Source organism: Oncorhynchus nerka, linkage group LG27 (genome assembly GCF_034236695.1).
Source record: "Oncorhynchus nerka isolate Pitt River linkage group LG27, Oner_Uvic_2.0, whole genome shotgun sequence".
Taxonomy (NCBI): Eukaryota; Metazoa; Chordata; class Actinopteri; order Salmoniformes; family Salmonidae; genus Oncorhynchus; species Oncorhynchus nerka.
This window is the reverse complement of record NC_088422.1, coordinates 11,507,119-11,531,901: the sequence shown is the minus strand read 5'-3', so window position 1 is coordinate 11,531,901 and position 24,783 is coordinate 11,507,119. Positions and strand designations below refer to the sequence as shown.

Sequence of the window (24,783 nt, the reverse complement as noted above, 5' to 3'; positions counted from 1 at the left end):
CAGACGCTCCACCCACTTCTCCCAGACCTCTCTTATGGCTCCACCCACTTCTCCCAGACCTCTCTTATGGCTCCACCCACTTCTCCCAGACCTCTTATGGCTCCACCCACTCCTCCCAGACCTCTCTTATGGCTCCACCCACTTCTCCCAGACCTCTCTTATGGCTCCACCCACTTCTCCCAGACCTCTCTTATGGCTCCACCCACTTCTCCCAGACCTCTCTTATGGCTCCACCCACTTCTCCCAGACCTCTCTTATGGCTCCACCCACTACTCCCAGACCTCTCTTATGGCTCCACCCACTACTCCCAAACCTCTCTTATGGCTCCACCCACTTGTCCCAGACCCCTCTTATGGCCGCCAGTTTGTCTCTCACAAGTCTTGCAGGTCTTGACCCTCGGTTATCAAATCGTAGCGTTCTTTAGAAAGTGTGAAAGACTTTCAATGGCACGGAAAATCGCCCTTCCACTCTCTGCATCCCAGAGACTACATGTAAGCCTCACCTCGGGACCTAAACACACCCGCAAAGATTAGCAGGCCTATGTAGGCACGCAGGTCAATCTCATCCATCCTTTTCCAGTTGTCTCCATATTTACAGAAACCCTCCAAATGTGTCATCTCCAGGATGATTTTTTCGATGGCTTGGTGTGATGAACATGTAGAATGTTGAGGCGATGTCCTGGGCAACTGCATGTCTTGTGGACCTTGAGGCCATCCTTATGACATGTTGACTGCATGTCCTGTGGGCCCTGGGGTCATCCTTATGACATGTTGACTGCATGTCCTGTGGGCCCTGGGGTCATCCTTATGACATGTTGACTGCATGTCCTGTGGGCCCTGGGGTCATCCTTATGACATGTTGACTGCATGTCTTGTGGGCCCTGGGGTCATCCTTATGACATGTTGACTGCATGTCTTGTGGGCCCTGGGGTCATCCTTATGACATGTTGACTGCATGTCTTGTGGGCCCTGGGGTCATCCTTATGACATGTTGACTGCATGTCTTGTGGGCCCTGGGGTCATCCTTATGACATGTTGACTGCATGTCCTGTCCCTGGGGTCATCCTTATGACATGTTGACTGCATGTCTTGTGGGCCCTGCATCCTTATGACATGTTGACTGCATGTCTTGTGGGCCCTGGGGTCATCATTATGACATGTTGACTGCATGTCCTGTGGGCCCTGGGGTCATCCTTCTGACATGTTGACTCCATGTCTTGTGGGCCCTGGGGTCATCCTTATGACATGTTGACTGCATGTCGTGTGGGCCCTGGGGTCATCCTTATGACATGTTGACTGCATGTCCTGTGGGCCCTGGGGTCATCCTTATGACATGTTGACTGCATGTCTTGTGGGCCCTGGGGTCATCATTATGACATGTTGACTGCATGTCTTGTGGGCCCTGGGGTCATCATTATGACATGTTGACTGCATGTCCTGTGGGCCCTGGGGTCATCCTTATGACATTCTGTGCTGCCATCCTGCCCTGGTTGTCATATGGTGACAAGGACCATATTATTTTGCTGTTCTTTGACAAAAAAAGTATCTTCCAGTTCGGGGCATTTCTTCTTCATCTGAAGAATATGCATCGTGCTTCTTCCCCATCCTCTTCTTCAGATACCTCCTCCTCTTCTAAATCATTTGTTCTCTTGTTTTAATTTACTCTGTGAACTGGAGTCATGTCTGGGGTCGTAGTGGGGAGATGCTGCATATACACAAGAACGTTTTAGTTTTGTCTGAGTTCAATCAGTAGCACACAATCTCAATTTCTCAGTGTGTGTGTGTGTCTTTGTGGTTTTTGTGATGTGTAAATGATTTTATAACTGCCGGGTCAAAAATGACCCTAAGACAATCTTTGTACCCTGGAGGTGTACAGCTTTCATGGAAATATGAACAAATGCGACGTTTCACTTTTTCTAATTTTGGGGTCACTCTAGGAAAAGTCATCAAGTTTCAAGTTGAAAAAATATAATTTAGGGGTTTCTCTCTTCTGTTAAACATAGTGGCAGATCATATTTGACCCAAAAGACAACACAAGGGTTTTTATTTTGTAGAAGAAAAAAAAAGGAGAAAAAAACCTGTTTTCACGTTGTCATTATGGGGCATTGTGTGTAGCTTGAGGAACATTTGGGCTTATAGCCTACTACCATGTGTGCATTGCTGTGGTTATAATGTGAAGAAATAGCCTAATAGTTTATCAACATTTTAAGCTAAAATAAGTAGATAGTAGATTGACATAGGGTACTGCTTTTGTTGTTTGTTAGGCCTACTCACTTTGTTGGCTGATGAAAAGTAAATGTGGACAGTTCTTCCAACATCTTCAATATGCACCTCGGAATTGGATAAGGACGCGCGCAGTTGCGTCCACCGATGTGTCTGTCTTCATTTGTAGCCTGTGAGAAAGACCCGATCAGGAGATGGAGAGCCATGTGAGTGAAAGTTTCATTTTGGTTTGCGCAGCACACTGAGGGAGATGTACAAAGCGCAGCACTCCGGGCCACAAACAGGAATTGATTTTTTAGGGTGCATTAAGGCCACAAACAGGGTTGGATTTTTTAGGGTGCATTAAGGCCACAAACGGGGTTGGATTTTTTAGGGTGTATTAAGGCCACAAACAGGAATGGATTTTTTGGGGTGCATTAAGGCCACAAACAGGAATGCCGCGTAAACTTCGAGGCATTATCAAGTGCTTGTCAAATTGTGAATGAGAGACTATTGGAGTGTGTACAGCCTGCGCAATAAAACAAAGCAGAGCTCATGCCTTTTTTCAAATCATCATTACAGTCTCATCATGCAGCCTAACAATGTATTAAAAATCTAAAACATATAGCCCAATGTTTGTAGAACAACTAAAGTTACAGAAAGGACTCTAAATGAAGCATATAAGAGGACCTATTTCTTTGTTAACCACAGAATAGCTGCATGTGTTCACTCCCTCAAATCATTTGGAGAAAATATTTCTATTTTATCCAGCTTTGTTCAATTGTATTCGTCATACTATAAAATAATGCCATGGAATTCTAAGCAAATCTTGTCTGCTAAATGAACTAGTTTAGCCCACAGCCATATGGCATAGCCAGATCAGGACAACTCAGAGTATGCTATTCTGTTCTTCTGAAATAGACAACATTTTCTTCATATCATGCTTCTTTAGATCTGTCTAAAAGAAATCATGGATTTATTGTGAAGGTGTAGGCTATATTACATGGATTATTAGACTTTTTAAAATGACTTGTAGGCAGTGTGTGGAAGCCAGGTGATTAATTAACGGACACTTACCGTGAGACAGACAGTTATTGGCTTGACAATCACCAACCGACTACATTTTGTGACTGCCACAGCCCTAGTCCTTCCTAACTCATTGTCGGAGAGGAAGGAAACCGCTCAGTGATTTCACCATGGGATTTAGAGTTTAATGGCTGTGATAGGAGAAAACTGAGGATGGATCAACAACATTGTAGTTACAGCACAATACTGAGAGTACTACACAGAGTGAAAAATAAGCCTGTACAGAATAAAAATATTCCAAAACATGCATCATGTTTGCAATAAGGCACTAAAGTAAAACTGAAATTAACTTTATGTACCGAATATAAAACATTATTTTCAAGCTTGGTGGTGGCTGCATCATGTTATGGGTATGCTTGTCATCAGCAAGGACTAGGGAGTTTTTTTTAGGTGAAAACGTAACGGAATTGAGCTACGCACAGGCAAAATCCTAGAGGAAAACCTTGGTTCGGGTCTGCTTTCCACCAGACACTGGGAGACAAATTCACCTCTCAGCAGGACAATAACCTAAAACACAAGGCCAAATCTACACTGGAGTTGCTTAGCAAGAAGACAGTGAATATTCCTGTGGCATAGTTACAGATTTGAGTGTGCTTGAAAATCTATGGCAAGACTCTTTGGCTGTCTAGCAATGATCAACAACCAGCTTGAATAATTTTTCAAATTATACTGTGCAAATATTGTATTCCAGGTGTCCAAAACCCTTAAAGACTTACACAGAAAGCCAAAGGTGATTCTAACATGTATTGACTCAGGGTGTGAATACTTCTGTAAATGAGATATTTATCAAAATATTTTAAATACATTAGAGAAAAAATAAATCTAAAAACATGTTTTCACATCATAATGGGATATTGTTTGTTTATCGGTCAGAATTAGTTTTATATTGAATCCATTTTGAATTCATGCTGTAACACAGTGTGAAATAAGTCAAGCAGTATGAAAAATGTCTGAAGGCACTGACTGTATGTGTATTTGAGAGAGCTGGAGAGAAAAGAGTGAGTGAATGATAGAGAGGGAGAGATATGTGTTCGAGAGAGAGGGGAGAAAATATTGAGTTTGATTGTGTGGAAAGAGGAAGTGTGAGGGAGAACGACTAAACGAGAGAAAGGGGTGGAGAGGAGGAGAGAGGTAAAGGAGGGTGCCAGTATGCAGTAGGGGACTAATTAAGGGTTGTGTTGACGGCCAAGCAGAGCACAGCATTGACCTACAAACCCTCACTAACCCCCACACCTGCCTGAACACATTAGGCTGGAAAGGCCTAGACCCAGACCTGAACGCAGATCTCAACTTGGACCCAGACCCGGTTAGAAGATCAGGAGGAAGAGGTGGTTAAATTAGAAACAGTTATAAGAGACGACATATACAGTGGCGTCTGAAATTATTGACACCCCCAAAATTGGGGGAAACTACAATTTTATATAATCATACAATTGCTCAGTGAAAGCTATTTTGTTTAAAAAAGTAAATGTTTTTTCTGGACACCTCTAAAGATTCTTCTAAATAAAAGTAGTAAAAAGTTTAGTATTTGGTCTCATATTCATACCACCAATGATAACATCAAGCTGGTGACTCTACACATGTGTTGGATGCATTTGCTGTTTGTTTTGGTTTTGTTTCAGATGATTTTGTGCCCAATAGAAATGACATGGTAAATAATATATGGTAATAATATATGGTGTCACTTTTGTTGTAAATAAGAATAGAATATGTTTCTAAACACTTCTATATTAATGTGGATGCTGCTTATGGATTATCCTGAACGAATCGTGAATAATGATGAGTGAGAAAGTTAGAGGGACAAAGATCATGAGCCCGAGACATGATAACCTTCCCTGTTAATGTCTTGGGGGTATGATCTTTGACCCCTCTATAACTTGATGTAGTTATTGTGTGCTAGGAATATTGTAACAAAAACTAAAAACTTTTGACTACTTTATTTATAAGAATATTCTACCTTTGAGAGGTAGTACCTCTCTGAGCAATTGTGTTAGTATAAAATATATATATTTGATCAATATATACAATATAGCTCAGTATTGGTATTATTATTCACTCCAGCTAACAGCTCGTCCACCACTTCCTCCTACTGCACAAAGAAAGCCAACGCACACTTCATCCTTCTACCACACGTCCCAACATCACATCGGTTCTTCCGAGGCCTGCCCCAGGGAGTTTACCCCAGCCCCCAGCCAGTCTAGGGCAAGCAGCCCCCTGTTTCTGTTCCTGACTGAGGGCAGCCATCCACAGAGGCCCACATCACGGGCTTTGACAGTAACGAGGGGCGAGGGCGGGGTGAGAGAGCAGAGTGGGGGTGTCGGACGGGCAGTGGAGGGGCGGCAGGGTTCACCATGGCTGAGTGGCGCAGCGGGGCACAGCGTCAGGAGTTGATACATTCACGCTGCATAAAGAAAGAGATTACAGAGACTGCAGCGCTAACAAGAACCATCACAACAGAGTGGCGCCACCTGTCTCCCCATTCCAATTAGGAGCCCCCGAAACAAGGTGCCAATTACACAGAAAGGGGGAATAATGAAATTAGAACGAAAGAGGGGCAGGGAGGGGAGGAGGAAGCAGAGAGGGAGAATGTGTGCAAGAGAGAGAGAGAGAGATAGAGCGAGAGCCCACTGGGCACACATTGGTTGAATCAATGTGGAATAGAAATCTGTGCCCAGTGGGAAGGAGAATGTGTGCAAGAGAGAGAGATGGAGCGAGAGCCCACTGGGCACACATTGGTTGAATCAATGTGGAATAGAAATCTGTGCCCAGTGGGAAGGAGAATGTGTGCAAGAGAGAGAGAGAGAGCGAGAGCCCACTAGGCACACATTGGTTGAATCAATGTGGAATAGAAATCTGTGCCCAGTGGGAAGGAGAATGTGTGCAAGAGAGAGAGATAGAGCGAGAGCCCACTGGGCACACATTGGTTGAATCAATGTGGAATAGAAATCTGTGCCCAGTGGGAAGGAGAATGTGTGCAAGAGAGAGAGAGATATGGCGAGAGGGGAAATAGAGAGGAAGGAGAAAGAGGCTGAAAATGAAGAAGAAACAAGCTCACAGGTCACCATTTGGCCATAGAGCCAACATGAGGTCACCGGTCACCATTTAGAGAACCAATCTAATGGTGGCCAGCTCCTTCTGAGGCCACAGCTCTAGTGAATGGAGGAAGGGATGAAAGATATGGGGCATAGGAAGGGAAGTGGAGGGTTCATGGGAGACCCCATTACAGGATGATGGGGGTAGGATGGACCAACACCATTTACTGTGTCGGGGTCAGAGGTCACCTACTGATGAGAACTAAGATACTTAGAAAGGGAGGGAGTACGACTCAACCCAAAAGATTGGCATTTGCTATGTGCAATTTAAAATGATATTACCTTACAAGCCGCTCTTGATCCTGTTCATTATTTTATTATTAAAACCCCACTGTTGTGTTTCTTGCACTAAAACTTACTCTTGGATGTCGATTAAGGCCCCCGCACCTCTCTGATTCAGGGTTAAATGTGGAAGACACATTTCAGTTGAATCCCCCTTTCCTTTTGTCTTTTCTTACTAACACTGATTTTGCTTATAGCTTCTTTAGGTTGACTGGCACTAACAGACATGTAGTTGACTTATAATGCATTAAAGTATTCAGACCCAGTGACTTGTTCCACATTTTGTTACAGCTTTATTCTAAAATTGATGGATTTTTTTCCCTTCCCCCTTACCAAATCTACACACAAATACCCCATAATGACAAAGCAATGACTGAGACATGTAGTTGACTTACCTACCTTAGCTGAATGCACCGACTAAGTCTCTCTGGATACTAGCATCTGCTAAATGACCAACATGCAAATGTGATATAGTCTAGAGGATTTTATTTTGTTTTCAAGGGTTTATTTGTGAGTTAGTGTATATTGATTGGTGTTTCTGATTTACCTCGGAGTTCAGCGCTATAGCACTGTGAATCCACGTTTCCTACTGCCTGCCTGACACACACACACACACAATCTTTTGTCCTGCACCTGATAACAAGCAGTCATTCATATGTTCCCTACGCACCCCTGACCCTTAACCCTGGGAGCTAAATAAGGAACAGGGGTTTTGGGACTGATCACGCACTGGGGATGACACAGTGGTGTTGAAAGGGACATACACACAACCAGAATGCTAACCATATGGGGAACTAATGACAAAGACATTGGTAGGAAAAGGTAGGAAATAATCATTGTAAACAACAGACAGTAAGTAGCGTAACCTGAACACACTGTAGTTGAAGCGATGAAACATAGTAACATACAGCCATCATAACACTACGAGCTTGACTCCATTATCACAAATACATACAAAGACATGTTCATTTGTAAGTTTCATTGCTTCCAACAGTTTCTTATAAATGTACGCACTGTATGGAAAATAACTTCCAGTCTGTATGTAGCTATGAGAGAGAGAGAACAGAGAACAGAGAGAGGCAAGAGAGAGGAGAGAGAGAACAGAGAGGCAAGAGAGAGGCAAGAGAGAGGAGAGAGAGAACAGAGAGGCAAGAGAGAGGCAAGAGAGAGGAGAGAGAGAACAGAGAGGCAAGAGAGAGGAGAGAGAGAGCGGAGAGAGAACAGAGAGACAAGAGAGCTGAGAGAGAGAGAGAGGAGAGAGAGAGCGGAGAGAGAACAGAGAGAGGAGAGAGTACAGAGAGGCAAGAGAGAGGAGAGAGAGAGAGAGCGGAGAGACAAGAGAGCTGAGAGAGAGAGAGAGAGAGAGAGGAGAGAGAGTGGAGAGAGAACAGAGAGACAAGAGAGCTGAGAGAGATAGAGAGAGAGAGAGGAGAGAGAGTGGAGAGAGAACAGAGAGACAAGAGAGCTGAGAGAGATAGAGAGAGAGAGAGAGAGAGAGAGGAGAGAGAACAGAGAGACAAGAGAGCTGAGAGAGAGAGAGAGAGGAGAGAGAGAACAGAGAGGCAAGAGAGAGGAGAGTGGAGAGGGTCCAACGTTATGGACACAATAAGAGGATGGATGTGCTGCTGTCTGAGGGAGAGCAGGTGTGTGGGTCACGAGGGTCACTGGAAGGGGTCGTCAGCCGTGCCTCAACTACCAAATATAGAGCAGCCTCTGTTGGAGGTCCAAAAGTTCACCCAAGCTCTCACATGACCACCGGAGACCCTCACACACACACCGCCCCCTCCCACCAGCTCTAATAACAAGCCATTAAGATCAGTATCATCTAGATACCTGAAAACACACGTTTTAATTTCCCCTCTCTCACTTCCGCGCTCTTTGGTCTCATTCAGCAGGCCCTAGCCAGGGTAAAACAGGAACAGAGGCCCCACATCTTCGGGTGAAACACAAGACTAGCCCTGTGACCCTATCACCGACCTCTGACCTCCAACCCCACCCAATCCTCCACGCACTGACAAACCTCTCTGATGTCACACACACACAGAGAGAGATTCTTTTCACTCTTTTCTCAAAGGTGATTCTGGTTGAATGGCTGTCGACAGAGTAGAAGAGAAGCTGTGTGTGGAGAGAGGTAGAATACAGAAACAGAACAAAGACTCCAGCTAGCGAGCGAACTAACTCGAGGCCAGATCCTATTTCTGTGGTATAAACATTACAGGTGGCATGCATGGTTTGATGACCTGAAGACCGCAACCAGCGTGTTCCTGGTATCACAGGTATCCACTGCCCAAGCCTCTGTCCTGACCTACTCACACTTGTCGCTGGAGGGTGGATTAGTTTTGCAAATCTCCAGCGAGAGGGATAAGTCCGACTTCTTCCTGGAGCTGATCAAAGATAACTTCCTCCCAAGCGCTCTGAAAAACTATTGGGCAACTGTTGGGACACTCCAGGACAAATCCCAACTACAGTATTCACTATAGATTATACCTACGGTACTCACTAGATTCTAACTACGCACAATATTGATGTCACTTGTTAAATCCACTTCAATAACTGTAGATGAGAGGACCAGACAGGCTAAAGAAGAGTGTTTAAGCCTTGAGACAATTGAGAAATGGATTATGTATGTTTGCCATCTAGAGGGTGAATGGGCAAGACAAAATATTTAGGTTCCTTTGAATGGGGTATGTGTGTCAAGAACTGCAACACTGCTGGGTTTTTCCCGTGTGTATCAAGAATGGTCCACCACCCAAAGGACATCCAGCCAACTTGACACAACTGTGGGAAGCATTGGAGTCAACATGGGCCAGCATCCCTGTGGAACGCTTTCTACACCTTGTAGTTTATGGTTAAATAAAAAATATAATAAATACATTATGCCCGGACGAATGAGGGGGGGGGGGGGGGGTATAGGTGCAACTCCGTATTGGGGAGGTGTTCTGAATGTTACTTTGACCAGTTTGACCACAGCAGGAAAATAATCCTGCAGCAACAAGAAATGTGAAATATTATGTGCATTATAATTAAGACATTTTAGTAGGTGTCAATACATGTCTTGTTAGTATGAAGAGCAGGTAAGACATAGGTTCCAATATGACTGGAGAAAACCAAACACTGCATTCCACAGTAAGAACCTTATCCCAAAGGTCAAGCATGGTGGTGGTAGTGTGATGGTTTTGGGTCAGCATGGTGGTGGTAGTGTGATGGTTTGGGGTCAGCATGGTGGTGGTAGTGTGATGGTTTGGGGTCAGCATGGTGGTGGTAGTGTGATGGTTTGGGGTCAGCATGGTGGTGGTAGTGTGATGGTTTGGGGTCAGCATGGTGGTGGTAGTGTGATGGTTTGGGGATGCTTTGCTGCCTCGGGACCTGGACGACTTGCCTTAATAAATAAAAGGAACCATAAATTCTGATCTGTATCAGAGAGTTCTACAGGAGGATGTCAGGCCATGTGTCTGTGAGCTGAAGTTGAAGTGCAGCTGAGTAATGCAGTAAGACAATGATCCAAAACACACAATCAAGTCTACATGAAAATGGTTAAAAAAGCAATAAAATGTGACATTTCGGAACGGCCTAGTCCAAGTCCAGACATAATCCCAACTGAGATATTGTGGCAGGACTTGAAACAAGCAGTTCATGCTTGAAAACCCACAAATGCGGCTGAGTTCAAGCAGTTCTGCGTGGAAGAGTGGGCCAAAATTCCTCCACAGCGACGTGAGAGACCGATCAACAACTACAGGAAGAGTTAGGTTGCAGTCATCGCAGGGGGCACAACCAATTATTGAGTGTAAGGGGGCAATTACTTTTTCACACAGGGGAATTGGGAGTTGCTTAACTTTGCTAATTAAATAAATTAAATAAGTATAATTTGTTGTGTTATTTGTAAACTCAGGTTCCCTTTATCTAATATTAGGATTTGGTTGAAGATCTGATCAAGTTCAGTATAAAAACGATGGAAAGTAAAGAAAATTAGAAAGGGGGCAAATACTGTATATTTCTTCAGTTTTGCAGACGACCTGCAGTGACAGTCTGACACTTCCTGAGCTGCAGGCAACAGTCCCGTGAGTTCTGAACAAAGCCGTCTGTGCAGTCCCACTGTTGATTAGTGGTGTGTTTAAAAAAGCCCTCCATTTAACGTTGATTATTGCACTCTGAATGTATGATTCAAACAGAGTTCACACATGAAAAAGGCCCAATCTGTGCCTTCCAATTTCAGATAACTTTTACTGACAGTTTTGTAGAACTACAAATATCAGTGTCGGTGTCAGAAGTGGCGCCCTAAACCCTACAGCGCCTTCAGAACGTATTCATCCCACTGAACCATCTCCACGTATTGTTGTGTTGCAGCCTGAATTCAAAACAGATTACAATGGAAGACACACAATACCCCCCAGCATTTAGAATTGATACAAAAAAAATGGAAAGCTGAAATGTCTTTAGCCAATCACTATCCAACCTCTTTGTTATGGCAAAAGCCTAAATACAAAAAAAATGTGCAGTCACTATATAAAAAAAGATACAGGCGTCCTTCCTAACTCAGTTGCGGTATATAGTGCACTACTTTTGACCAGAGTTCTACGGGCCATGGTTAAAAGTAGTGCACTATATTGGGCATAGGGTGCCATTTCAGACACAACTCTTTTCTTTTTTTTTTATACAAAACTAAATGTTCCTATAAAGAAAGGAAAACAGAGAGAGATACAGAGAGATAGTTACAGAGAGAGGTACAGAGAGAGAGATACAGAGAGAGAGATACAGAGAGATAGTTACAGAGAGAGGTACAGAGAGAGAGATACAGAGAGAGAGATACAGAGAGAGAGGTACAGAGAGAGAGGTACAGAGAGAGAGGTACAGAGAGAGAGGTACAGAGAGAGAGGTACAGAGAGAGATACAGAGAGATAGTTACAGAGAGAGAGATACAGAGAGAGAGAGAGATACAGAGAGAGGTACAGAGAGAGGTACAGAGAGAGAGTACAGAGAGACAGAGAGAGAGATACAGAGAGAGGTACAGAGAGAGGTACAGAGAGAGGTACAGAGAGAGGTACAGAGAGAGAGTACAGAGAGAGAGATACAGAGAGAGAGATACAGAGAGAGGTACAGAGAGAGGAGAGAGATACAGAGAGAGAGTACAGAGAGAGAGGTACAGAGAGAGGCAGAGAGAGATACAGAGAGAGGTACAGAGAGAGGTACAGAGAGAGACAGAGAGAGATACAGAGAGAGGTACAGAGAGAGGGTACAGAGAGAGAGGTACAGAGAGAGTACAGAGAGAGAGATACAGAGAGAGGTACAGAGAGAGTACAGAGAGAGAGAGGTACAGAGAGAGGTACAGAGAGAGGTACAGAGAGAGGTACAGAGAGAGAGATACAGAGAGAGAGTACAGAGAGAGGTACAGAGAGAGGTACAGAGAGAGGTACAGAGAGAGGTACAGAGAGAGGTACAGAGAGAGTACAGAGAGAGATACAGAGAGAGGTACAGAGAGAGAGAGGTACAGAGAGAGGTACAGAGAGAGAGGTACAGAGAGAGGTACAGAGAGAGAGATACAGAGAGAGGTACAGAGAGAGGTACAGAGAGAGAGTACAGAGAGAGAGTACAGAGAGAGGTACAGAGAGAGGTACAGAGAGAGGTACAGAGAGAGGTACAGAGAGAGATACAGAGAGAGAGATACAGAGAGAGAGGTACAGAGAGAGAGGTACAGAGAGAGATACAGAGAGAGGTACAGAGAGAGGTACAGAGAGAGGTACAGAGAGAGAGGTACAGAGAGAGGTACAGAGAGAGAGATACAGAGAGAGATACAGAGAGAGATACAGAGAGAGGTACAGAGAGAGGTACAGAGAGAGGTACAGAGAGAGATGTAGAGAGAGATACAGTACAGAGAGAGGTACAGAGAGAGAGGTACAGAGAGAGAGGTACAGAGAGAGAGACAGAGAGAGGTACAGAGAGAGGTACAGAGAGAGGTACAGAGAGAGGTACAGAGAGAGAGGTACAGAGAGAGAGGTACAGAGAGAGAGGTACAGAGAGAGAGGTACAGAGAGAGATACAGAGAGAGGTACAGAGAGAGGTACAGAGAGAGAGAGAGGTACAGAGAGAGATACAGAGAGAGGTACAGAGAGAGGTACAGAGAGAGTACAGAGAGAGAGGAGATACAGAGAGAGATACAGAGAGAGGTACAGAGAGAGATACAGAGAGAGAGTACAGAGAGAGAGAGAGGTACAGAGAGAGAGTACAGAGAGAGAGGTACAGAGAGAGGAGAGGTACAGAGAGAGACAGTACAGAGAGAGATACAGAGAGAGGTACAGAGAGAGAGTACAGAGAGAGGTACAGAGAGAGAGAGAGAGTACAGAGAGAGGTACAGAGAGAGAGAGAGTACAGAGAGAGGTACAGAGAGAGGACAGAGAGAGGTACAGAGAGAGAGATACAGAGAGGTACAGAGAGAGAGATACAGAGAGGTACAGAGAGAGAGGTACAGAGAGAGGTACAGAGAGAGAGGTACAGAGAGAGAGTACAGAGAGAGTACAGAGAGGATACAGAGGTAGAGAGAGTACAGAGAGAGAGGTACAGAGAGAGGTACAGAGAGAGAGTACAGAGAGAGAGTACAGAGAGAGGTACAGAGAGAGGTACAGAGAGAGGTACAGAGAGAGTACAGAGAGAGGTACAGAGAGAGGGTACAGAGAGAGGTACAGAGAGAGAGTACAGAGAGAGGTACAGAGAGAGGTACAGAGAGAGAGAGTACAGAGAGAGATACAGAGAGAGGTACAGAGAGAGATACAGAGAGAGAGAGAGGTACAGAGAGAGAGGTACAGAGAGAGAGGTACAGAGAGAGGTACAGAGAGAGGTACAGAGAGAGGTACAGAGAGAGAGTACAGAGAGAGATACAGAGAGAGTTACAGAGAGAGAGAGAGAGATACAGAGAGAGATACAGAGAGAGAGACAGAGAGAGAGTTACAGAGAGAGGTACAGAGAGAGAGTACAGAGAGACAGAGAGAGGTACAGAGAGAGAGTTACAGAGAGAGATACAGAGAGAGGTACAGAGAGAGGAGACAGACAGAGACAGAGAGAGATACAGAGAGAGATACAGAGAGAGATACAGAGAGAGATACAGAGAGAGAGTACAGAGAGAGTACAGACAGAGAGATACAGAGAGAGGTACAGAGAGAGGTACAGAGAGAGATACAGAGAGAGTTACAGAGAGAGAGATACAGAGAGAGAGGTACAGAGAGAGAGTACAGAGAGAGATACAGAGAGAGGTACAGAGAGAGATACAGAGAGAGAGGTACAGAGAGAGAGTACAGAGAGAGAGTACAGAGAGAGAGGTACAGAGAGAGATACAGAGAGAGAGAGAGTACAGAGAGAGGTACAGAGAGAGGTACAGAGAGAGAGTACAGAGAGAGGTACAGAGAGAGGTACAGAGAGAGAGAGAGTACAGAGAGAGATACAGAGAGAGAGATACAGAGAGAGGTACAGAGAGAGAGAGAGAGGTACAGAGAGAGGGTACAGAGAGAGGTACAGAGAGAGGTACAGAGAGAGGTACAGAGAGAGATACAGAGAGTACAGAGAGACAGAGACAGAGAGAGTACAGAGAGAGAGATACAGAGAGAGATACAGAGAGAGAGTAGAGAGAGAGAGAGTACAGAGAGAGGTACAGAGAGAGAGTACAGAGAGAGGTACAGAGAGAGAGAGAGAGAGGTACAGAGAGAGAGAGAGAGAGAGAGAGATACAGAGAGAGAGATACAGAGAGAGAGACAGAGAGAGAGATACAGAGAGAGATACAGAGAGAGATACAGAGAGATAGTTACAGAGAGAGGTACAGAGAGAGGTACAGAGAGAGAGGTACAGAGAGAGAGGTACAGAGAGAGATACAGAGAGAGGTACAGAGAGAGAGGTACAGAGAGAGAGGTACAGAGAGAGAGTACAGAGAGAGAGATACAGAGAGAGGTACAGAGAGAGAGATACAGAGAGATAGTTACAGAGAGAGGTACAGAGAGAGAGGTACAGAGAGAGAGGTACAGAGAGAGAGGTACAGAGAGAGGTACAGAGAGAGATACAGAGAGAGGTACAGAGAGAGATACAGAGAGAGGTACAGAGAGAGGTACAGAGAGAGGTACAGAGAGAGGTACAGAGCGAGAGATACAGAGAGATAGTTACAGAGAGAGGTACAGAGAGAGGTAGAGAGAGAGGTACAGAGAGAGGTACAGAGAGAGGTACAGAGAGAGTTACAGAGAGAGTTACAGAGAGAGTTACAGAGAGAGTTACAGAGAGAGTACAGAGAGAGGTACAGAGAGAGGTACAGAGAGAGGTACAGAGAGAGAGTACAGAGAGAGAGTTACAGAGAGAGAGTTACAGAGAGAGGTACAGAGAGAGAGTTACAGAGAGAGAGTTACAGAGAGAGAGTTACAGAGAGAGAGATACAGAGAGAGAGTTACAGAGAGAGAGATACAGAGAGAGAGATACAGAGAGAGAGTTACAGAGAGAGAGATACAGAGAGAGAGATAGAGAGAGAGTTACAGAGAGAGGTACAGAGAGAGAGTTACAGAGAGAGTTACAGAGAGAAGTACAGAGAGAGGTACAGAGAGAAGTACAGAGAGAAGTACAGAGAGAGGTACAGAGAGAGGTAGAGAGAGGTACAGAGAGAGGTACAGAGAGAACAGAGAGAGGTACAGAGAGAGGTACAGAGAGAGGTACAGAGAGAGGTACAGAGAGAGGTACAGAGAGAGAGATACAGAGAGAGGTACAGAGAGAGGTACAGAGAGAGATACAGAGAGAGATACAGAGAGAGATGCAGAGAGAGAGATACAGAGAGAGGTACAGAGAGAGGTACAGAGAGAGGTACAGAGAGAGAGAGTTACAGAGAGAGGTAGAGAGTTACAGAGAGAGATACAGAGAGGTACAGAGAGAGAGTTACAGAGAGAGTTACAGAGAGAGATACAGAGAGAGATACAGAGAGTTACAGAGAGAGGTACAGAGAGAGATACAGAGAGAGATACAGAGAGAGTTACAGAGAGAGATACAGAGAGAGATACAGAGAGAGATACAGAGAGAGGTACAGAGAGAGATACAGAGAGAGGTACAGAGAGAGGTACAGAGAGGTACAGAGAGGTACAGAGAGTTACAGAGAGAGATACAGAGAGAGATACAGAGAGAGATACAGAGAGTTACAGAGAGAGGTACAGAGAGAGATACAGAGAGAGAGATTACAGAGAGAGTTACAGAGAGAGTACAGAGAGAGATACAGAGAGAGATACAGAGAGAGATACAGAGAGAGTTACAGAGAGAGATACAGAGAGAGATACAGAGAGAGAGATACAGAGAGAGATACAGAGAGAGGTACAGAGAGAGATACAGAGAGAGAGTACAGAGAGATACAGAGAGAGGGTACAGAGAGAGGTACAGAGAGAGTACAGAGAGGTACAGAGAGAGAGACAGAGAGTTACAGAGAGAGATACAGAGAGAGATACAGAGAGAGATACAGAGAGAGTTACAGAGAGAGATACAGAGAGAGATACAGAGAGAGATACAGAGAGAGTTACAGAGAGAGATACAGAGAGAGAGATACAGAGAAAGATACAGAGAGATTACAGAGAGAGATACAGAGAGAGATACAGAGAGAGATACAGAGAGAGTTACAGAGAGAGTTACAGAGAGAGATACAGAGAGAGATACAGAGAGAGGTACAGAGAGAGGTACAGAGAGAGGTACAGAGAGAGGTACAGAGAGAAGAACAGAGAGAGATACAGAGAGAGATACAGAGAGAGATACAGAGAGAGGTACAGAGAGAGGTACAGAGAGAGGTACAGAGAGAGGTACAGAGAGAGGTACAGAGAGAGAGATACAGAGAGAGAGATGCAGAGAGAGAGATACAGAGAGAGGTACAGAGAGAGGTACAGAGAGAGGTACAGAGAGAGTTACAGAGAGAGGTACAGAGAGAGGTACAGAGAGGTACAGAGAGGTACAGAGAGTTACAGAGAGAGTTACAGAGAGAGATACAGAGAGAGATACAGAGAGTTACAGAGAGAGGTACAGAGAGAGATACAGAGAGAGAGTACAGAGAGAGATACAGAGAGAGGTACAGAGAGAGGTACAGAGAGGTACAGAGAGGTACAGAGAGAGATACAGAGAGAGGTACAGAGAGAGATACAGAGAGAGATACAGAGAGAGATACAGAGAGAGGTACAGAGAGAGAGAGATACAGAGAGAGATACAGAGAGAGATACAGAGAGAGATACAGAGAGTTACAGAGAGAGGTACAGAGAGAGATACAGAGAGAGTTACAGAGAGAGTTACAGAGAGAGTTACAGAGAGAGATACAGAGAGAGAGATACAGAGAGAGATACAGAGAGAGGTACAGAGAGAGATACAGAGAGAGATACAGAGAGAGATACAGAGAGAGGTACAGAGAGAGATACAGAGAGAGTTACAGAGAGAGGTACAGAGAGAGGTACAGAGAGAGGTACAGAGAGGTACAGAGAGGTACAGAGAGTTACAGAGAGATACAGAGAGAGATACAGAGAGAGATACAGAGAGAGATACAGAGAGAGGTACAGAGAGAGATACAGAGAGAGATACAGAGAGAGTTACAGAGAGAGATACAGAGAGAGATACAGAGAGAGATACAGAGAAAGATACAGAGAAAGATACAGAGAAAGATACAGAGAGAGGTACAGAGAGAGATACAGAGTTACAGAGAGAGTTACAGAGAGAGATACAGAGAGAGATACAGAGAGAGGTACAGAGAGGTACAGAGAGAGATACAGAGAGAGGAACAGAGAGAGGTACAGAGAGAGGTACAGAGAGAGGTACAGAGAGAGATACAGAGAGAGTTACAGAGAGGTACAGAGAGTTACAGAGATAGATACAGAGAGAGGTACAGAGAGAGGTACAGAGAGAGATACAGAGAGAGATACAGAGAGAGTTACAGAGAGAGTTACAGAGAGAGTTACAGAGAGTTACAGAGAGAGAGATAGAGAGAGAGATACAGAGAGAGAGTAGAGAGAGAGAGTTACAGAGAGAGAGAGAGAGAGATACAGAGAGAGAGAGAGAGGTACAGAGAGAGAGAGATACAGAGAGAGAGAGAGATACAGAGAGAGGTACAGAGAGAGCGATACAGAGAGAGGTACAGAGAGAGGTACAGAGAGAGGTACAGAGAGGTACAGAGAGAGGTACAGAGAGGTACAGAGAGAGGTACAGAGAGAGGAAGAGAGAGAGGTACAGAGAGAGGTACAGAGAGAGGTACAGAGAGAGGTACAGAGAGAGGTACAGAGAGAGGTACAGAGAGAGGTACAGAGAGAGGTACAGAGAGAGGTACAGAGAGAGATACAGAGAGAGTTACAGAGAGAGTTACAGAGAGAGTTACAGAGAGAGGTACAGAGAGAGGTACAGAGAGAGATACAGAGAGAGATACAGAGAGAGAGAGAGAGATACAGAGAGAGAGAGATACAGAGAGAGAGAGATACAGAGAGAGGTACAGAGAGAGCAGAGAGAGGTACAGAGAGAGGTACAGAGAGAGGTACAGAGAGAGGTACAGAGAGAGGTACAGAGAGAGGTACAGAGAGAGATACAGAGAGATATACAGAGAGAGATACAGAGAGAGGTACAGAGAGAGGTACAGAGAGAGGGGGGTTCAATAGGAGTATTCCTAACCATTGTTTCTCCATGTGAACCCATTACGGTATAATTGTTGCTGAGTTACTACTGAAGAACAGCACAGATTACAAATTAGTCATTTAGCAGACGCTCTTATCCAGAGAGAGAGATACAGAGAGAGAGTTACAGAGAGAGAGATACAGAGAGAGAGTTACAGAGAGAGAGGTACAGAGAGAGGTACAGAGAGAGGTACAGAGAGAGGTACAGAGAGAGGTACAGAGAGAAGAACAGAGAGAGATACAGAGAGAGGTACAGAGAGAGGTACAGAGAGAGATACAGAGAGAGATACAGAGAGAGGTACAGAGAGAGGTACAGAGAGAGAGATACAGAGAGAGAGATGCAGAGAGAGAGATACAGAGAGAGGTACAGAGAGAGGTACAGAGAGAGGTACAGAGAGAGGTACAGAGAGAGGTACAGAGAGAGGTACAGAGAGAGGTACAGAGAGAGATACAGAGAGAGATACAGAGAGAGATACAGAGAGTTACAGAGAGAGGTACAGAGAGAGGTACAGAGAGAGATACAGAGAGAGTTACAGAGAGAGTTACAGAGAGAGGTACAGAGAGAGGTACAGAGAGAGGTACAGAGAGAGGTACAGAGAGGTACAGAGAGTTACAGAGAGAGTTACAGAGAGAGATACAGAGAGAGATACAGAGAGAGATACAGAGAGAGATTACAGAGAGAGGTACAGAGAGAGATACAGAGAGACAGAGACAGAGAGAGTTACAGAGAGAGTTACAGAGAGAGATACAGAGAGAGGTACAGAGAGAGATACAGAGAGAGTTACAGAGAGAGGTACAGAGAGAGATACAGAGAGAGATACAGAGAGAGATACAGAGAGAGGTACAGAGAGAGGTACAGAGAGAGGTACAGAGAGAGATACAGAGAGAGATACAGAGAGAGGTACAGAGAGAGGTACAGAGAGAGGTACAGAGAGGTACAGAGAGGTACAGAGAGTTACAGAGAGTTACAGAGAGAGATACAGAGAGAGATACAGAGAGAGATACAGAGAGTTACAGAGAGAGGTACAGAGAGAGATACAGAGAGAGATACAGAGAGAGTTACAGAGAGAGATACAGAGAGAGATACAGAGAGAGATACAGAGAAAGATACAGAGAAAGATACAGAGAGAGGTACAGAGAGAGATACAGAGTTACAGAGAGAGTTACAGAGAGAGATACAGAGAGAGATACAGAGAGAGGTACAGAGAGAGGTACAGAGAGAGGTACAGAGAGAGATACAGAGAGAGATACAGAGAGAGGTACAGAGAGAGGTACAGAGAGAGATACAGAGAGAGTTACAGAGAGAGATACAGAGAGAGGTACAGAGAGAGGTACAGAGAGAGATACAGAGAGAGATACAGAGAGAGATACAGAGAGAGATACAGAGAGAGTTACAGAGAGAGTTACAGAGAGAGTTACAGAGAGAGTTACAGAGAGAGAGATACAGAGAGAGATAGAGAGAGAGATACAGAGAGAGAGAGAGAGAGAGAGATACAGAGAGAGAGAGAGAGAGAGATACAGAGAGAGAGAGAGATACAGAGAGAGAGAGATACAGAGAGAGAGAGGTACAGAGAGAGGTACAGAGAGAGCGATACAGAGAGAGGTACAGAGAGAGGTACAGAGAGAGGTACAGAGAGAGGTACAGAGAGATATACAGAGAGAGATACAGAGAGAGATACAGAGAGAGGTACAGAGAGAGATACAGAGAGAGGTACAGAGAGAGGTACAGAGAGAGGTACAGAGAGAGGTACAGAGAGAGGTACAGAGAGAGGTACAGAGAGAGGTACAGAGAGGTACAGAGAGAGGTACAGAGAGAGGTACAGAGAGAGGTACAGAGAGAGATACAGAGAGAGGTACAGAGAGAGATACAGAGAGAGATACAGAGAGAGGTACAGAGAGAGGTACAGAGAGAGTTACAGAGAGAGGTACAGAGAGAGGTACAGAGAGAGATAGAGAGATACAGAGAGAGAGAGATACAGAGAGAGGTACAGAGAGAGGTACAGAGAGAGGTACAGAGAGAGGTACAGAGAGGTACAGAGAGAGGAACAGAGAGAGGTACAGAGAGAGGTACAGAGAGAGATACAGAGAGAGGTACAGAGAGAGGTACAGAGAGAGATACAGAGAGAGATACAGAGAGAGGTACAGAGAGAGGTACAGAGAGAGGTACAGAGAGAGGTACAGAGAGAGGTACAGAGAGAGATACAGAGAGAGATACAGAGAGAGATACAGAGAGAGGTACAGAGAGAGGTACAGAGAGAGATACAGAGAGAGGTACAGAGAGAGGTACAGAGAGAGGTACAGAGAGAGATAGAGAGATACAGAGAGAGAGAGATACAGAGAGAGAGAGATACAGAGAGAGGTACAGAGAGAGCGATACAGAGAGAGGTACAGAGAGAGGTACAGAGAGAGGTACAGAGAGAGATACAGAGAGATATACAGAGAGAGATACAGAGAGAGGTACAGAGAGAGGTACAGAGAGAGGTACAGAGAGAGGGGGGTTCAATAGGAGTATTCCTAACCATTGTTTCTCCATGTGAACCCATTACGGTATAATTGTTGCTGAGTTACTACTGAAGAACAGCACAGATTACAAATTAGTCATTTAGCAGACGCTCTTATCCAGAGAGACGAACGGATCAATTAGGGTTAAGTACCTTGCTCAAGTGCACAGACAGTTTTTTTTCACCCCCAATCAGCTCGGGGATTCGAACCAGCAGCCCATCTACCCATCTCATTTGAATCATTTTAATATAGAGCAATATCTAACCCATTGAAATCCCTTCATAAAGTTAGAGCTACAGTCTGCTGTCAGCGAGTGTCTACACGCACAACAACCACGACAACTCATGGATAACCTTTTACATTAAAGTCTATGGTCCTGAGAGGAGCTTCCTTCCTCTCTGTATCTCTCTCTGTATCTCTCTGGGGCCAGGATGCATCACACACACAATGGAGGACTGTCTCAAAACAAAGGTACTTGGATAGAGGACTACTTTACTGCTCATTCTGTGGTGCTCATTCTGTGGTACTCAGTGTATTTTTATTATTTTACCTTTATTTAACTAGGCAAGTCAGTTAAGAACAAATTCTTATTTTCAATGACAGCCTAGGAACAGTGGATTAACTGCCATCAATTGTCCGAGTGGAAATGGGACATCTGGTCACATCTTCAGATATTAACTGATTTATGACCAAATCTGTGACCACACATTAACCCTCTAATTCACCATGGTTATTGGGATTATATCAATTTAATTTCCAGATTGGTTTATCATCAACTCTGATTATATTTCCTATTAGCTAATAGCATAACGTTATGACTGCCATTCCAGCATCAGACAGAGATGATATGGAAAGACTGCAGATGTCAGAGGTGGAAAACTGAAGCAGTAAACTTAGCCCTAAACCAAAGCCATACAAACAAATGGCAACGAATCACAAGACATCATAACGAATCAACGACAACACAAGTCACAAGTCCGTCAAAGTAACTCAATCTCCTCATTACTGGCCAAGGACCTGTGACATGCAGGGAAACAAAAAGGCCTGTTGAAAGGGGAGAAGGAGGGGAAGGGGGTCATTAATTAATTAGAGAGGGGGGCCATCTTGGGCTTGATGAGTCCTGATGACGGACGTCTGCCTGCACAAGGAAAATAAAAGAGCAGGGAATTTTCTGCCACTGAAATCTGTAGGTGGGCCGCTTAAGCATTTTTCCCCCCACCTAAGTCCAAACAGTACAACAAATAATAAAAGTATGTAGAAAATATATTTTTGACCTATATACACCACATGACCTAAAGTATTTGGATACCTGCTTGTTGAACATCTCATTCCAAAATCATGGGCATTGATATGGAATTGGTCTCCTCTTTGCTGCTATAACAGCCTCCATGGGAAGGCTTTCCACTAGATGTTGGAACATTGCTGCCACAAGAGCATTAGTGAGGTCGGGTACCGGTGTTAGGCGATTATGCCGGGCTTGCATTTGGCTTTCCTTGTCATCCCAAAGCTATTAGATGGGGTTGAGGTCAGGGCTCTCTGCAGGCCACTCAAGTTCTTCTACTGATCTCGATAAACCATTTCTGTATGGACCTCGCTTTGTGCACAGGTCATTGTCATGTTGACACAGCAAAGGGCCTTCCCCAAACTCTTGCCACAAAGTTGGAAGTAAAGAATCATCTAGAATGTCATTGTATGCTGTAGCATTAAGATTTCCTTTCCCTGGAACTAAGGGGCCTAGCCAGAACCAAAAGAAACAGCCCCAGTCCATTATTCCTCCTTTACAAAAAGGCACTATGCAGTCAGGCAGGTAGCGTTCTCCTGGTATGTCGGACTGCAAGATGGTGACATATGAGTCATCACTCCAGAGAACGCGTTTCCACTGCTCCAGAGCTTTACACCACTCCAGCTGACGCTTGGAATTGTGCATGAGGATCTTAGGCTTGCGTGCGGCTGCTCGACCATGGAAACCCATTTCATGAAGCTCCTGACGAACAGTTCTTTTGCTGACATTGCTTCCAGAGGCAGTTTGAAACTCGGTAGTGGGTGTTGCAAACGAGGACAGACAATCTTTACAGGCTCATTTTAAAGTGGCCTTTTATTGTCCCCCGCACAAGGTGCACCTGTGTAATGATCATGCTGTTTAATCAGCTTCTTGATATGCCACACCTGTCAGGTGGATGGATTATCTTGTCAAAGTGCTGACTAACAGGGAAGTAAACAAATGTGTGCACAACATTCTTTTATTTCAGCTCATGAAACATGGGACCAACACTTTACATGTTGCGTTTATATTTTTTGTTCAGTGTAACAACCAAAATAAAAGCTACACATGAAGAACTGAAAATTCCCCAAAAATAATGAATTCATCATAGCGATTGTATTAGTGTTAAACGATGCTCCACTGAAAGTTCTAACAATGCTTTTGGGAAACCAGGACCCTGTCCAAATAATCCTGTCAGGGTCCCACCAGGCGACAGTGGAAGGAAACACAACATGTTTATCTATCTCCACCTGAGTTTTAGATTAGTCAGTCCTAGTGAATTAAAAGGACATAACTCGGCTGCCTTCGTCAACATTACATTTGCCACGATAGTCGGATTAAACAAACGACAAGCCTGAGTTCTGACAGGATTCTTTGTGCAGCCGTTGGAAACAGATGTCAGCTGGGCGTGTCCATCGAAATGACCTTCTGATAAGGCTTATTGACTGGGTACAGAACAGCTCTGCCGTAGTGCTCCTGGGTGAAGTTTCCCCTCGGTACAGATCTAGGACCAATCCTGACCCTAAGCATTAGTACGGAAAATGCAAAACTGACTCCAGATTAGTGTCAGGAGCAAACCTTTGAACTATAGCAGGGGGGTATTCAAATCACCGAGGTATGAAGAACTAGAGACTGCGTCTAAGATGTCCGCGTGTTGTTTTCAAAGTAACGTACTCGCGTTCGGATACGCAGATTCATGGACCGTTTACATCCGGGTTGCATCCAGTTTACACATACCAACATCACATGCGCACCAGCATTCAATACACACAGGGAGCAGGGTGAGCAGCAACGACGTCATCCAAAATCATGGCAAACACTGATGAACATAACATGTTAATATCTTTAGCTGTGAGTGATGAAGAAAATAAAAAATGGGTCTCAGCGACAATTATTTGAATAATTAAATGGATATTTTGTGGAAAGATGATAACTACAGTGTCTTATTAGGAATGTTCAAATCTGACTTCTCTATGTGGCCGTCTATGGAAATAGTCTTTCTGGGCCGGGTGTCATTTAAACTGCAGTACAAAAGCAAAAAACTGTAGGAGCACTCGAAACCGTGCTTCTAGACCAGAACCCTAGCCCCTTGACTCAAATCCTACCCTACGAGGGGGTCTGGAGTACTGCTGGTTACCTGGTAATTAACTGCACCCACCTGGTGTTTCAGGTCTAACTCTAACCCTGAATAGAGGGGAATCATTTACAAAGTGGTGGGAGCTGGCTTCAAGGGCCAGATTTGAATTTGAGGGACCTAGAATTGAGGGGCTGACCATTTACCTATCACAAGACAACATGATGTCATTATTAGGGTGTCAAAATAATGACATTTAACCGTTGCAGTTCTACAGTATGTCATCGAAGCGGACATATTAGTTACATGTGATCGAAGCTGACATGATCGGCTGGGAGAAATGTCTGTTTACCCAAACCTAGGATGGCATTGTCCGGGTCTTTCTTGCAAAACAGATTTGGTCTGGGGACAGTAAAATGCCAATAAAATGCGCAGTTTTGTCACACAACACAATGCTACAGATGTCTTGAGTTTTGAGGGAGCTTACAATTGGCATGCTGACTGCAGGAATGTCCACCAGAGCTGTTGCCAAAGGATTGAATGTTCATTTTTCTATCATAAGCCACCTCCAATATCGTTTTAGAGAATTTGGCAGCATGTCCAACTGACCTCATAACTGCAGACCTCTGCCATGTAATGTAATCGTAGTTAT

At 44.5% G+C, this 24,783-nt stretch overlaps 1 protein-coding gene across 4 annotated transcripts in view; it reads right to left on the bottom strand.

The window, feature by feature from the left end:
* The window catches only part of bmpr1ba (bone morphogenetic protein receptor, type IBa), a 167,825-nt gene that overhangs the window by 67,086 nt on the left and 75,956 nt on the right, over positions 1 to 24,783 (bottom strand). The gene's annotated exons all lie outside the window — the stretch shown is intronic.